At 39.9% G+C, this 14827-nt stretch overlaps 1 long non-coding RNA gene across 1 annotated transcript in view; it reads left to right on the top strand.

The window, feature by feature from the left end:
• LOC119089100 overlaps nucleotides 1-3285 on the top strand; it is a 35708-nt gene extending 32423 nt beyond the window's left edge. Inside the window, exon 4 of the long non-coding RNA XR_005092929.1 lies at nucleotides 2688-3285. This is a non-coding gene — a long non-coding RNA (uncharacterized LOC119089100). The remainder of the gene's footprint in view (nucleotides 1-2687) is intronic.
• Nucleotides 3286-14827: the final 11542 nt, after the last annotated feature.

The following is a 14827-nucleotide window of genomic DNA, read 5'->3' on the forward strand; positions in this document are numbered from 1 at the left end:
ACTATGGTAGAGCAGAGCTGTTCACCTTATGGCAGGGAAGCAAAAGAGAGGAAATGGAATAGTCTGGGGTCTCAAAATCCCCTTTAAGGACATACCCCAGTGACCTCCTACTAAATGTTACCTCTTAAAGTTTTCCACTACTACCCAGTAACACCATTCTGGTAAACTAGCTTTCATACGTGGGTTCTTGGGGGGCATTTAAGATCCAAACTATAGCAGAATCTCTTTGGTAATTAATAAAATGAAAGTGTAATTAAGGTAAAGCAAAGTTTTATGACACACATGGTGTAGAGTTGCTTCCCTTTCAGCATTGTTTAAGCAATTTCAATGAAGACTTAGTTAGGGTTGTTTGTTTGTTTGTTTGTTTAGTTCATTTATGAAGGTGGGGAAAAGATAGTTATGTTGCCCTGGCTGGCCTTAAATTTTTGGCTTCTACACAGCTTTAAATGGTATTTCTCCATCTAATGCTTCCTCTCAGAGCTCAGGGAACCCTGTAGAAGGGGAAGCAGAAGGAGAGTGGGACCCAGTGGGGATGGAGGACACCAGGTGAACAAGGCCCTCAAAATCAACTGAGCAAAGCTTGTAAGAACTCACACAGACTGAAATAGCAAGTACAGGGCCTACATGGGTCTGCACCAGGTCCTCTGCATATGTATTAGAGCTTTCAGTTTAGTGTTTTTGTGGAACTTCTGACTGCATGAATGATTAGGTGCCCTCTATTGGGGCTCTTTTCCTTCTATTGGTTTGCCTTGTCCAAATTTGATATGAAGGCTTTTATTTTATCTTATAATTTATGTTGTTAAAAAAGTATGTCCCAACTTACATCTTCAAACTAAAGCTTAAATTTAAAATTAAAGAAAAGAAAGAAATTTATATGGCTGAAGAGTCACTCATATGCACAATGCACAAATAACAAGAGACAAAGTAGAATCCCCCTGCACCCTGTTCATAGGGCTTCCCCTGATATTCCTGTTGATGATGTTTTTCTATCACATTGTTTATGTTTTAAAATGTACTTATATCCCTCCTTACTGCAGTTCTATCTCTAATCATACCCTTCCCTCTGGGTACCTTTAAGATGGACCTTTTTTGGTGAAAATTCTATTTTTACTGCCCTTCTTGTAGGTTATAGAGGTTTATGTGGGATAGGCTATATTACACCCATTTTTTCCAGTAAATCTTTGCAGTCGATCAATAAAATTAAGAGAGTTCTCCCCCAAAATTGTGATGATTTTTTACATCTATTGTGTCCTGTAATGATTATAGCCACAGTGTCTCTTTTATTACCTATCCCAGGAATGGTTACTAGAATACAAAGAGAGGTCTCAAAGATGGCCTTTATAATTAGTAAAACTATTGACAGTATAGCAAAAATATTAGGGAAATTAATAAATAGATGATGAATCAAAGACCACAGTTTTACAAAATAGAGCTACTATAGATTATTTGTTGCTTAAGCATAATCTTGGTTGTTAACAATTTCCTGCCATGTATTGCTATAATGTGCCAGTTTTTTTTTTCTCATACTATTGATGGACAAATTAAATATTTGAAATAGAGATAAACAAAATCTCTCAAGTAACTCTTAAATGGCTATCATTCAAAGAAAGATTGCTTTCCCCTTTCCTTGGTCCTCTGTTAGCTATTCTCTTATGCTTGATCATATTAATTGGACTAGCCATAAAGACAATGCATTCTATTAATAGCCACTATTTTCTCTTTAAAAACTTTGTAATGAGGCAATGTAGAGGGTACAAGGTCATTGAGCTCACAGATAAGCACTAGGGAAAACAGGTGCTTATCTGTTAAACGCGCATGCTTGTCTCTTCAACAGAAGGGATGTACTGTGTTTTCCACCCAGAAGGCTAGAAATGGATGTTGTTAAGAGCCTAGTGATCTGTGCTACCTGTAGGACTATGTGACACCTGAATTCCCCCAGAGTGTTTATCCCTGTCTCTCTCTCCCTAGACCATTATCTTTAGATTTTTTTCTCAGTCAATAGAACTCATCCTTAGGGAAGATGTCCCATATACTTTAAAGTTTTGTGACCTTCATGCTATTTGTATGACAGAAACCACACAAGATCCTCCCCTAAACTCTCAAACTATAGAGCTCATCTTTATGGAAGAGGTCACATATACTTTGCAAAAGAGTTTTCAATATAGTTACGTCTTGCTTAAGCTTTATTGTACACAGGGGATTGAGATAATTGTTATCAGGATTTTTTTTTTCTCAAAATTGTGCTGTACTTATGCCTAAAAACTAACCTGACCAGTGTCAGACTCTGGAAGTTTGAACCAACACTGGCTAAGTTGTGATTAAGACAGAAGAATAGCCACTGGTGTCCTCAGCGTTTCTGGTTGTTTTGGATCCTATACTAAGCCCTCTTAGTAAGAATTCAGATCCCCATTGCTGGGAAAGAAAGATGTTTGTTTTTCTCTTGAACCACAGAAAGACTCTATTTTGTGAAGATTTTAGGAAAAAGAAAGAAAGGTCATCTTCACAACTTGGTTCTGTTTTCTGCTACATAATATAAATAGGTTAGAGTGCAACCCTCTTGTAATGGTCAATGTTTCAGGAATAACCTGGGTCTCCAATGTTTGGGGATTCTTAGAATCTCCAAGTTTTATTTCTTTATTAATGTATCCGTTATATTTTTAAATTAAACTCCAAATTCCATTTCATAGGGTCTTGGAAAAACTTAACTTGTGCTGCCATTGGTGTAAGAAGTTTGATCAGGACCTCTGTATCCTGGAGCATCATTCTTTGTGATCAAGGCCCATGATTCTTCACACACTGGTGGTGGTACCCTGTGGACTGTGACTCCAGCTGAAGTGAGGAAGTGTGAGTGGTCAGAAGAACGTGAGTCGCTTCCTCCTGGACCCACAACTGGGAAGGGATTTGAGACATGGAAGTTGCATAGGATCATGCAACACTTTCCCTTTTCTTGCCATCTTGGGAACTCTGCACATGCACCCTCTCCCCAAGTCTAGTTTTCTTTGGAGAGCTGCCTGCATGGTACAGAAGCCTTCCAGCCTTATGTCATCTACAAGGACTGCATGGTGCAGGCCTTATCTGAAGGCCACTACCCATTCTTTGACCTCTATAAATGAGCATTGTAAGATAATTGCACAAGACTAGAAATAAACTTCCAATAGATGGCATCTTTGTGCGGTGCCTCATGAGCCATTTTCTAGTAAACAGGGTCCAGTGTGTGGTTCACATCTGGGTTTTTAGAAACTCTCACAGCTGGAGCCCTAAATGGAGGATGTATAATGTCTTAATCTGCCAGCCTTCCTCCTGAGTGAGACAGCTATTAAAATCTTAGTAATCATTTGTGCTATTTCTATGGAGGACATGTTTCTACACTTGTAGGGAGACATGCCCAGCAGTGCTAGTGCTCTTCTAAGTTCACAGCCCTCATGTTCTGATTAAATAGGCACTGCCTTCTCCAGGGTACAGGTTTGGAAAAACTGACTTCTAGGCAAGACTTCTGTCCTTCTGCCTATATGAGTTATTTACTGCTGTGTAACAAATTACCTGCAAGCTTAATGTCTCACAATAACAAACATGATCCATCAGTTTCAGATAGGAATTGTAGGCTGCTTCACATTGAGCTTTAGTATAGTGTCTCATGAAGGTAGAGGTAGCATGCAGGTGGGGCAGCTCTCGTCTGGAGCTGGAGAATCCCACTTCTGCACTTTCTTTTTATGGCTGTCAGCAGGAGGCCTTCCTTGGTAACTCTCCTATGGGTCTCTGTCAGGTAGCTATCATGCCATAGCACCTGGCTTCCTCCTGACTGATGATCTAGAGAAGGAGATGGATAAGAAGAAAATTGTAGTGCTTTTAAACCACCATAACCCTAACAGGGGGAAAACAGGTGATTGTAGAGAATATTCACAGCCATAAACTGGTTACACATTGCTATCAAAACAGTCCTCTAAGATAGGAATATACTGGGATAGAAGACAGACTTCTCTTTGTTCTAAGCTACCTAATTGTCTTAAGAGAGGTGGCAGGCATCCTAACAAAAGCAACCTACAGATTCCATGCAATCCCCATCAAAATTCCAATGCAATTCTTTACAGACCTTGAAATTACAATTCTCAACTTCCTATGGAAAAACAAAAAACCCAGGATAGCTAAAACAGTCCCATATAATAAGAGAACATCTGGAAGTATCATCATCCCCTACTTCAAACTGTACTACAGAGCTTTAGTAATAAAAACCACAAGGTATTGACACAAAACAGACAGACTGATCGGTGAAATTGAATTGAAGACCTAGATATAAATCCACATCCCTAAGGACACCTGATTTTTTATAAAGGAACCACAAATGCAGAATATAAAAAAGAAAGCATCTTCAGCAAATGGTGCTGGTATAACTGAATGTCAACATGTAGAAATATGCAAATTGGTCCATATCGATAACACTACACAAAACTCAAATCCAAGTGGATCAAAGACCTCAACATAAAAACAGATACACTGATCCTGACAGAAAAGAAAGTAGAGAATAGCCTTGAAAACATGACACATGAGGCAACTTCCTGAATAGAACACCAGTAGCATGGACACTGAGATCTATCTCCTGAAACTGAAAAGCTTCTGTAAGGCAAGGGACACTGTCAATATGACAAAATAGCACCCTACAGAATGGGGAAAGATTTTTTTTTAACAACTCCACATCCTACAGAGGGCTAATATCCAAAACACATAAAGAATTCAAGAATCTAGACATTAACAAACCAAATAATCCAATTAGAAAATGGGGTACAGATCTAAACAATTCCCAACAGAAGGTTCTGAAATGGCTGAGAAACACTTAAAGAAATGTTCAACACCTCTAGCCATCAGGGAAATGAATATCAAAACTACTTGGAGATTCCATCTTATACTAGTCAAGATGGCTAAGATAAGAAACACAAGTGACAGCTCATTCTGATAAGGGTATGAAGGAAAGGGGACACACCTCTGTTGGGGAACATTTTTTTAAAGTGTGTTACTTTTGTTAATGTTGCACTTGTTTAACTCTATGATGCTGTGTTGCTGTGCCTGTCTAAAACACCTAATGATCTAATAAAGAACTGAATGGCCAATAGCAAGGCAGGAGAAAGGATAGGTAGGACTGACAAACAGAAAGAAAAAATAAAAAGCAAACAAACAAACAAAAAAGCCAGGTGATGCTGGCACACACCTTTAATTCCAGCACTTGGGAGTCAGAGCTAGGCAGATCTCTGTGAGTTTGAGGCCAGCCTGGTCTACAGAATGAGATCCAGGACAGGCACCAAAACTACACAGAGAAAATCTGTCTCAAAACAAACAAACAAACAAAAAAGGATAAATAGAAGGAGAAATCTGAAAAGAAGGAAGATGTAGCCAGAGAAAGGAGGACATCATCAGAGGCCAGCCACACAGCCACACAGCTAGCCATGGAGTAAGAAGCAAACAAACAAAAAGTTATATAAGAATAGAAAAGGAAAAAGTCCAGAGGCAAAATGTAGATGGGATAATTTAAAGTTAAGAAAAGTTGGAAGAGGTGAGTGCCTGGGTTCATACCCAGAGAGGCTTGCCCCTAGGTCCTATCCCCTGGGCACCAGCTATCTGGGGAAGATCTGCCCAACTTGGCCCCAGGTTCTGGCCATAGCAGGATCCCCTCTACCTCCACTGGGAAGGTTCCTCTTCTCCAAGATTCCCGGCAGAACCTGTAATCTACATTTCCTTCCCGCACGCCCATCTGCCCAAGACTCCAGCCACTTCCTGAGACTTAGAGACCAGCCCCCAGCTCCCATCCCACCTGGAGCTCCCCATCTGGACAAGAGAGCTTCCATTTGGACCAGAGAGAGGCTTCCTGAATCTGTCAGCTCTGTCTGGACCAAGAGCGCTGATAAGACCAAGAACAAATCCACAAGGAGATGGTCAGACGTCAAGGCAGAAATACATACAACAAAATGAAGAGCAACGCAGCATCACCAGAACCTAGCCCTCCTCCAACAGCTAGACATGAACATCACAAAATGGAGGAAGCAGAAGAAAGCAACCTTATGAATAACATCATGAAGAGACTAGAGCCTAATATAGAAGAAATCAAAACTGAAATTGAGGAAAAGACAAACAATAAATGGGAAGAACACTATAAAAAAAAAAACTAGAGGAAAGGACAAATAAAGCAGAAGAAAACAATAAATTCTGGAAAGAAAATCATGAAAAAGCAATGAAACAGATGAAGGAAACAGTCCAAGACCTGAAAAGGGAAATAGAAAAGATGAAAAAGACACAAACAGAGGGAATGCTGGAAATAGTAAATCTAAGTAAACAAACAGGAACTTCAGATGCAAGTATAACCAACAGAATGCAAGAGATGGAAGAGAGGATCTCTGGCATTGAAGATACAGTATAAGAAATAGATTCATTAATCAAAGAAAACACTAAAGTCAACAAAGTCATGACCCAGAATGTCCAAGAAATTTGGGACACCATGAAAAGACCAAACCTAGGAATAATAGGGATAGAGGAAGGAGAAGAATACCAACTCAAAGGCACAGAAATTATGTTCAACAAGATCATAGAAGAAAACTTTCCCAACTTAAAGAAGGAAATGCCTATGAAGATACAAGAAGCTTATATATAGAACACTAAACAGACTAGACCCCCAAAAAGTCCCCTTGCCACATAATAATTAAACAACCAAACTACAGAATAAAGAAAGTATATTAAGAGCAGCAAAGGAAAAAGGCCAAGTGAATGATAAAGGCAAACCCATCAGAATAACACCCGATTTCTCAATGGAGAATTTGAAAGCCAGAAGGACCTGGACAGATGTAATGCAGACACTAAGAGACCATGGATGCCAGCCTAGACAAATATACCCAGCAAAACTTTCAATCATCATAGATGGAGTGAAGAAGACAGTCCAAGACAAAGCCAGATTTAAACAATACTTATCCACAAAACCAGCCCTACAGAAAGCACTAGAAGGAAAATTCCAACCTAAGGAAGTCAGATACACCCTCGAAAATACAGGCAATAGATAATGCCACAGCAGTAAACCCCAAAGAAGAGAAGTACACACACACACTACAGCCAAAAAATAACAGGAATGAACAATCACTGGTCATTAATATCCCTTAATATCAATGGACTTAATTCACCTATAAAAAGACACAGGCTTACAGAGTGGATATGAAAGCAGGACCCATCTTTCTGCTGCATACAAGAAACAAACCTCAAATTCAAAGATAGATACTACCTAAGAATAAAAGACTTGGAAAAGACTTTCCAATCAAATGGTCTTAAGAAGCAAGTGGGTGTCTTCCAGCAAAATAGTCTTCAAACTAAAATCAATCAAAAGAGATCAAGAAGGGCATTACATACTCATCACAGGAAAGATCCACCAGGATGAAGTTTCAATTCTGAACATTTATGCCCCAAACACAAGGGCACCCACAGATGTAAAAGAAACATTACTAAAGCTTAAACCACATATAAAACCCCACACATTAATAGTGGGAGACATCAACACCCCACTTTCACCACTGGACAGATCTCCCAAATCGAAACTTAACAGAGAAATAAAGGGCTTAACTGATGTTATGACTCAAATGGACTTTATCAATATCTGGAGAACATTCCATCCTAACAAAAAAGAATATACCTTCTTCTCAGCACCCCATGGAACCTTCTCTAAAATCGACCACATACTTGGCCACAAAGCAAATCTCAACAGACACAAAACAATTGGAATAACCTCCTGCGTTCTATCAGACCACCATGGTTTAAAGTTAGATTTCAACGACAACAAAAACTACAGAAAACCTACAATCTCATGGAAACTGAATAATGCTCAACTGAATCACCAATGGGTTAAGGAAGAAATAAAGAAAGAAATTAAAGACTTCCTAGAGATCAACAAAAATGAAGACACCACATACCTATACTTATGGGACACTATGAAAGCAGTGCTAAGAGGGAAATTCATAGCACTAAATGCCCACATAAAGAATATGGAGAAATCTCACACTAGTGACTTAACAGCACCTGTGAAAGCTCTAGAACAAGAAGAATCAAAGTCTACCAGGAAGAATAGATGCCAAGAAATTATCAAAATCAGAGCTGAAATCAATAAAATAGAAACAAAGGGAACAATACAAAAAAATTAATAAAACAAAGAGTTGGTTCTTTGAGAAAAATCAACAAGATAGACAAGCCCTTATCCAAACTAACCAAAAGACAGAGCGAGAGCATCCAAATTAACAAAATCAGAAATGAAAAGGGAGACGTAACAACAGACAATGAGGAAATCCAGAGAATCATCAAGTCATACTTCAAAAACCTCTACTCCACAAAACTGGAAGTGGAAAATAAGTATAAAAGAAATGGATAATTTTCTGGATAGGTAGCACATACCTAAGGTAATCAAGACCAGATAAACTATTTAAATAGTCCAATAAACCCTAAGGAAATAGAATCAGTCATTAAAAGTCTCCTAACAAAAAAAAAAAAAAAAAAAAAGCCCAGGACCAGATGGTTTCAGCGCAGAATTCTACCAGATCTTCAAAGAAGAGTTAATACCAATACTCTTTAAATTGTTCCACACAATAGAAACAGAAGGAACAATACCAAACTCCTTCTATGAGGCTACAATTACCCTGATTCCTAAACCAAACAAGGATGCAACAAAGAGAGAGAACTACAGACCAATCTCCCTCATGAACATTGATGCAAAAATACTCAATGAAATACTGGCAAACAGACTCCAAGAACACATCAAAACAATTATCCACCATGATCAAGTAGGCTTCATCCCAGGGATGCAAGGGTGGTTCAACATACGAAAGTCCATCAATGTAATACACCATATAAACAAACTCAAAGAAAAAAACCACATGATCATCTCACTAGATGTAGAAAATGTATTTGACAAAATCCAACACCCATTCATGATAAAGGTCTTGGAGCGATCAGGAATACAGGGAACATACCTAAACATAATAAAGGCAATTTACAGCAAGCCAACAGCCAACATCAAATTAAATGGAGAGAAACACAAAGCAATTCCACTAAAATCAGAAATGAGGCAGGGCTGTCCACTCTCCCCATACTTATTCAATATAGTACTTGAAGTTCTAGGCAGAGCAATAAGACAACATAAGGAGATTAAGGGGATACAAACTGGAAAAGAAGAAGTCAAGCTTTCCCTGTTTGCAGATGACATGATAGTATACTTGAGTGACCCCCAAGATTCAACCAAGGAACTGATACAGCTTATAAATACCTTCAGCAACATAGCAGGATACAAGATCAACTCAAAAAAAAATCAGTAGCCCTCTGATATACAATTTACAAACAGGCTGGGAAGGAAATCACCCTTTACAATAGCCACAAATGATATAAAATACCTTGGGGTAACACTAACCAAGCAAGTGAAGGGCCTATATGACAAGAACTTTAAGTCCCTGAAAAAAGAAATTGAAGAAGATGTCAGAAAATGGAAAGATCTCCCATGCTCATGGATAGGCAGGATTAACATAGTAAAAATGGCAATCTTACCAAAAGCAATTTACAGATTCAATGCAATCCCCATCAAAATACCAATACAATTCTTCACAGACCTGGAAAGAATAATACTCAGCTTCATATGGAAAAACAAAAAACCCAGGATAGCCAAAAGAATCCTGTACAATAAAGCAACCTCTGGAGGCATCACGATCCCTGACTTCAAGCTCTACTATAGAGCTACAGTGATAAAAACAGCTTGGTACTGGCATAAAAACCGACATGTGGATGAAATTGAAGACCCTGACATTAATCTGCACACCTATGAACATAATTTTTGACAAAGAAACCAAAACTGTACAATGGAAAAAAGAAAGCATCTTCAACAAATGGTACTGGCATAACTGGATATCAACGTGGTAGAAGGCTGAAATTAGATCCATATCTATCACTGTGCACAAAATTTAAGTCCAAGTGGATCAAAGACCTCAACATAAATCCAGCTACTCTGAACCTGCTAGAAGAGAAAGTAGGAAGTAGTCTTCAACACATTGGCATAGGAGACCACTTCCTAAGTATAATACCAGTAGCACAGAAACAATCAATCAATGGGACCTCTTGAAATTGAGAAGCTTTTGTAGAGCAAAGGATATGGTCAACAAGGCAAGGCTACAGCCTACAGAATGGGAAAAGATCTTCACCGATCCCACATCTGACAGAGGACTGATACCAGAATATATAAAGAACTCAAGAAATTAGACATCAAAATGCCCAACAGTCCAATTAAGAAATGGGCTATAGAACTAAACAGAGAATTCTCAACAGAGGAAGCTCAAATGGCTGAAAGACATTTAAGGAATTGCTCAACATCCCTAATCATCAGGGAAATGCAAATCAAAATGACTCTGAGATACCACCTTACACCTGTCAGAATGGCTAAGATCAAAAACACTGAAGACAGCTTATGCTGGAGAGGATGTGGAGCTAGGGGAACTCTCCTGCTGGTGGGAATGCAAACTTGTACAACCACTTTGGAAATCAATATGGTGCTTTCTTAGAAAATTGGAACTCAACTTTCCCCCAAGATCCAGCTATACCACTCTTGGGCATATACCCAAGGAATGCTCAATCATACCACAAGGGCACTTGCTCAGCTATGTTCATATCAGCATTGTTTGTAATAGTCAGAACCTGGAAACAGCCTAGATGCCCTTCAACTGAAGAATGGATAAATAAAATGTGGTACATATACATAATGGAATACTGCTCAGCAGAGAAAAACAATGACATCATGAGGTTTTCAGGCAAATGGATGGGTCTAGAAAAAAATCATCCTGAGTGAGGTAACCCAGACTCAGAAAGACAAACATGGTATGTACTCAGTCATAGGAGGATACTAAATGTAAAACAAAGATAACTAGACTGCTACTCACAACTCCAGAGAGGCTACCTAGAAAACAGGACCCTGAGAAAGACACAGGGATGCCCCAATGACAGAGAAATGGATGAGATCTACATGAACAACCTAGACGTGAGTGGGGGTAATGAAGGGCAAGTTTCAAGGGAAAGAGAGTTTAAGGGAGCAGGAGATCCCAGCTGGATCAAGAACAGAAAGGGAGAACAAGGAATAAGAGACCATGATAAATGAAGACCACTTGAAAATAGGAAGAAGCAAAGTGCTAGAGAGGTCTACAGAAATCCACAAAGATACCTCCACAATAGACTACTGGCAATGGTCAAGAGACAGCCGGAACTGACCTCCTCTGGTGATAGAATGGCCAAACACCCTAATTGTTGTGCTAGAAATCTCATCCAATGATTGAGGGAACCAGATGCAGAGATCCACGGCCAGGCCCCAGGTTGAGCTCTGGGAGTCCAACTGGTGAGAGAGAAGGAGGGTTTGTATGAGCGAGAATTGTTGAGACCAAGATTGGAAAAAGCACAGGACAAATAGCCAAACGAATGGAAACACAGGAACTATGAACTATGAAGCTGAGGAGCCCCCAACTGGATCAGGCCATCTGGATAAGTGAGATAATTGATTAGCTTGATCTGTTTGGGAGGCATCCAGGCTGTGGGTCCGGGACCTGTCCTCAGTGCATGAGCTGGCTGTTTGGAACCTGGGGCTTATGCAGGGATGCTTGGCTCAACCTGGTAGGAGGGGACTGGACCTGCCTGGACTGAATCTACCAGGTTGAATTCAATCCTCAGGGGAGTCTTTACCTTGGAGGAGATGGGATGGGGAGTGGGCAGGGGGGAGGGGGTAGAAGGCTCAGAGGGGGAGAAGGCATGAGGGGGGAAGTGAGAACAAGGGAATCGGGGGCTGATATATAAAATTAAATTAAATTATAAAATAAAATAAAAACAAAAATACATGAAACAAAAAAAAAAAAAAGAAAAAGAAAAGTTGGCAAGTAACAAGCCAAGCTAAGGCCAGGCATTCATAATTAAGAATAAGCCCCCATGTGTGATTTATTTGGAAGCTGGGTGGTAGGCTCCCAAAGAGACAAAGAATAAGAAAACAACCAACAATACCCCTACATTGCTGCTGGAAGTGCAAACTAGTACAGTCACTATGAAAATCAATATGGCAATTTCTCAGAAAATCAGGAGTCAATCTATGTCAAGATCTAGCTATCCCACTCTTGGGCATATAGCCAAAAGATGCTCAATCATATTATAAAGACAGTTGTTTATTTATGCTTGTAGCAACTTTATTTATAACAGGCAGAACCTGCAAACAACCTAGATGCCCCTCAACCAAAGAATGGATAAAGAAAAAGGTGATACAATTACACAATGGAGTATTACTCAGCTATTAAAAAATAACATTATGAAGTTTGCAGGCAAATGGATGGAACTAGAAAGAAAATCATTGAGAGTGAGGTAACTTAGACCCAGAAAGACAAACATGATTTGCCCTCACTTATAAGTGGATATTACTTTTAAAGTAAAGAATAATTATACTATAATCCAGAGACCAAGAGAGACTAAGTAACAAGGAGGACTCAAGGGGGGATGCATGGATCTCCCTGGAAAGACAAAAGAGAATAGAGTTTACCAGTAGACTGTGAGCAGGTGGGGATGGGGACAGGAGGGATCAGGTGGGTATGGGAGAGATGGCAGGAGATAGTACTTGGAGAAACATCTAAAATTGGGGGCATTGGGGGGAGGATATGGAAACCTGGTGAAGTGGAAACTCCATGCAATCTATGAGAGTGACCCTAGTGAAATCTCCTAGTAATGGGACAGTATGGAGCTTAAGTGGCCATCTTCTATAACTAGGCAAGGCTCTTAGCACTGGCGCTGGGACATCAACCCAGCTACAAAAGCTTCTACCTATAATCTTTCCTGACTGCAAGACAAGGCAATAGTGGCACAGAACTTATGAGAGTGGCCAACCCATGACTGTTCCAACTTGTGGCATACACAAGAGGGAGCTCATGTCTGACACTACCAAGAACCAGAGGTAGGACAGACCAGAGGCCCAAGATAATATTGAGCACACCTGGCAAAAACAAACAAATAAATTCAATGAACTGATTCCTAATGGTATTCTGCTATACTCACAGATTGGCACCTAGTCCAATTGTCATCAGAGGGGCATCATCCAGCAACTGATGGGAGCAGATGCAGAGACCCACAGCCAAGCACTAGGTGGAACCAGGCTAGCCACACAAAAGAGGGAGACAAAGGATTGTAGGAGCCAGAGAGTTCAAGGACACCATGAGAACATGAGCCACTGAATCGAGTAAGCAGGGCTCAGAGGGGCTCACAGAAACAGAAGCAAAAATCATGGACCTTGTATTAGTTTGACTTAGGTCCTTTGCCAAACCTTATGGTTGTGTAGCTGGGTGTTTGTCTTAGGGTTTCTATTGCTGTGAGAAAACACCATGACCATTGCAATTTTTATAAAGAAAGACATTTAATTGGGGCTGGCTTACATTACAGATGTTTAGTCTATTATCATGGCAGCATGCAGGCAGACATGGTACTGGAGAAGGTGCTGAAAGTTCTACATCTTTATCCACAGGCAGAAGAAGCAATTGTGTATTGGGTATAGCTTGAGCATATATGAGACCTCAAATCCCACCCCCACAGTGATACACTTCCTCCATCAAGGCCACACCTACTCCAACAAGGCCACACTTCCTTGTTGTTGGAGTTATCTCCAGTCCCGCCCAGGCCCGTAGCCACTCAGACCCAAATAAACACAAAGACACTTATATTATTTAAACTGTTTGGCCTAATGGCTCAGGCTTCTTGCTATCCAGTTCTTATATCTTAAATTAACCCATTTATTTTAAACTATAAGTTGCCACATGGCTTGTGGCTTACCAGTACTTTCACATCATGCTTCCTCTGTCTCTGGCTGGCAACTCCTGACTCTGCCTTCCTATTCCTAGTGTTCTCTTCTCTGCTTATCCCACCTATCCTATACTATACTTCCTACCTGGCTACTGTCCAATCAGCATTTTATTTATCAATCAATCAGAACGAGACATTCACAGCATCCCCAGAACTTCCTAACAGTGTCAGTCCCTATAAGCCAAGAATTCAAACACATGAATCTATGGGGAATATACCTATTCAAACCACCACTCCCTGACCCCCATTGGCTTGTAATCATAATATATAATAATAATCAAAATGCATTTAGTGCAACTTCAAAAGTCCCCATAATCTATCATAATCACAATAATATTTAAAAGTCCAAAGTCCAGAGTCTCTTTTGAGATTTATGCAATCTCTTAATTGTAATCTGCTGTAAAATCAAAATAAAAAAGCAGATCACATACTTCTAACATAAAATAGCACGATACGCATTACATTCCAAAATGTAGGAAAGGCAGGATAGTGAGGAAATACTGGGCCAAAGTCATACTGAAAACTGTCTGTGCAAACTCTAAAATCTGCATCTTTATGTCTGGTATCAAGGTGCTTTTCAGATCTCCAATTTCTTTCAGCTTTGTTGACTATAACACATTTATTTTTCGTGGGCTGATTTCACTCCTTGTTAGCAGCTTTTTTCAGGAGGTATCTCATGACTCTGGCATCTCCAACATCTTAAGGTCTCCAAGGTAACTCAGGCTTCACCTTCACAGCTTTATACAATGGCCTCTCTCAGCCTCAATTCAGGGACACCCCTGCCACATGCCTCAGCAGTTTCTCTTAGTCATGAAGGGAGACTAAGAGAACTTCCATAACCCCTTCCTTTTATCCTTGACTCTAAAGCCAGAACCATGTAGCTGAAGTCGCCAAGTTCTGCTGTTTGATGAGGCTGGAATATGGTCCCTCATTCTGTTACATCTTCATCAATTTTCTGCTA

Source organism: Peromyscus leucopus, chromosome 15, assembly GCF_004664715.2.
Source record: "Peromyscus leucopus breed LL Stock chromosome 15, UCI_PerLeu_2.1, whole genome shotgun sequence".
Classification (NCBI taxonomy): Eukaryota; Metazoa; Chordata; class Mammalia; order Rodentia; family Cricetidae; genus Peromyscus; species Peromyscus leucopus.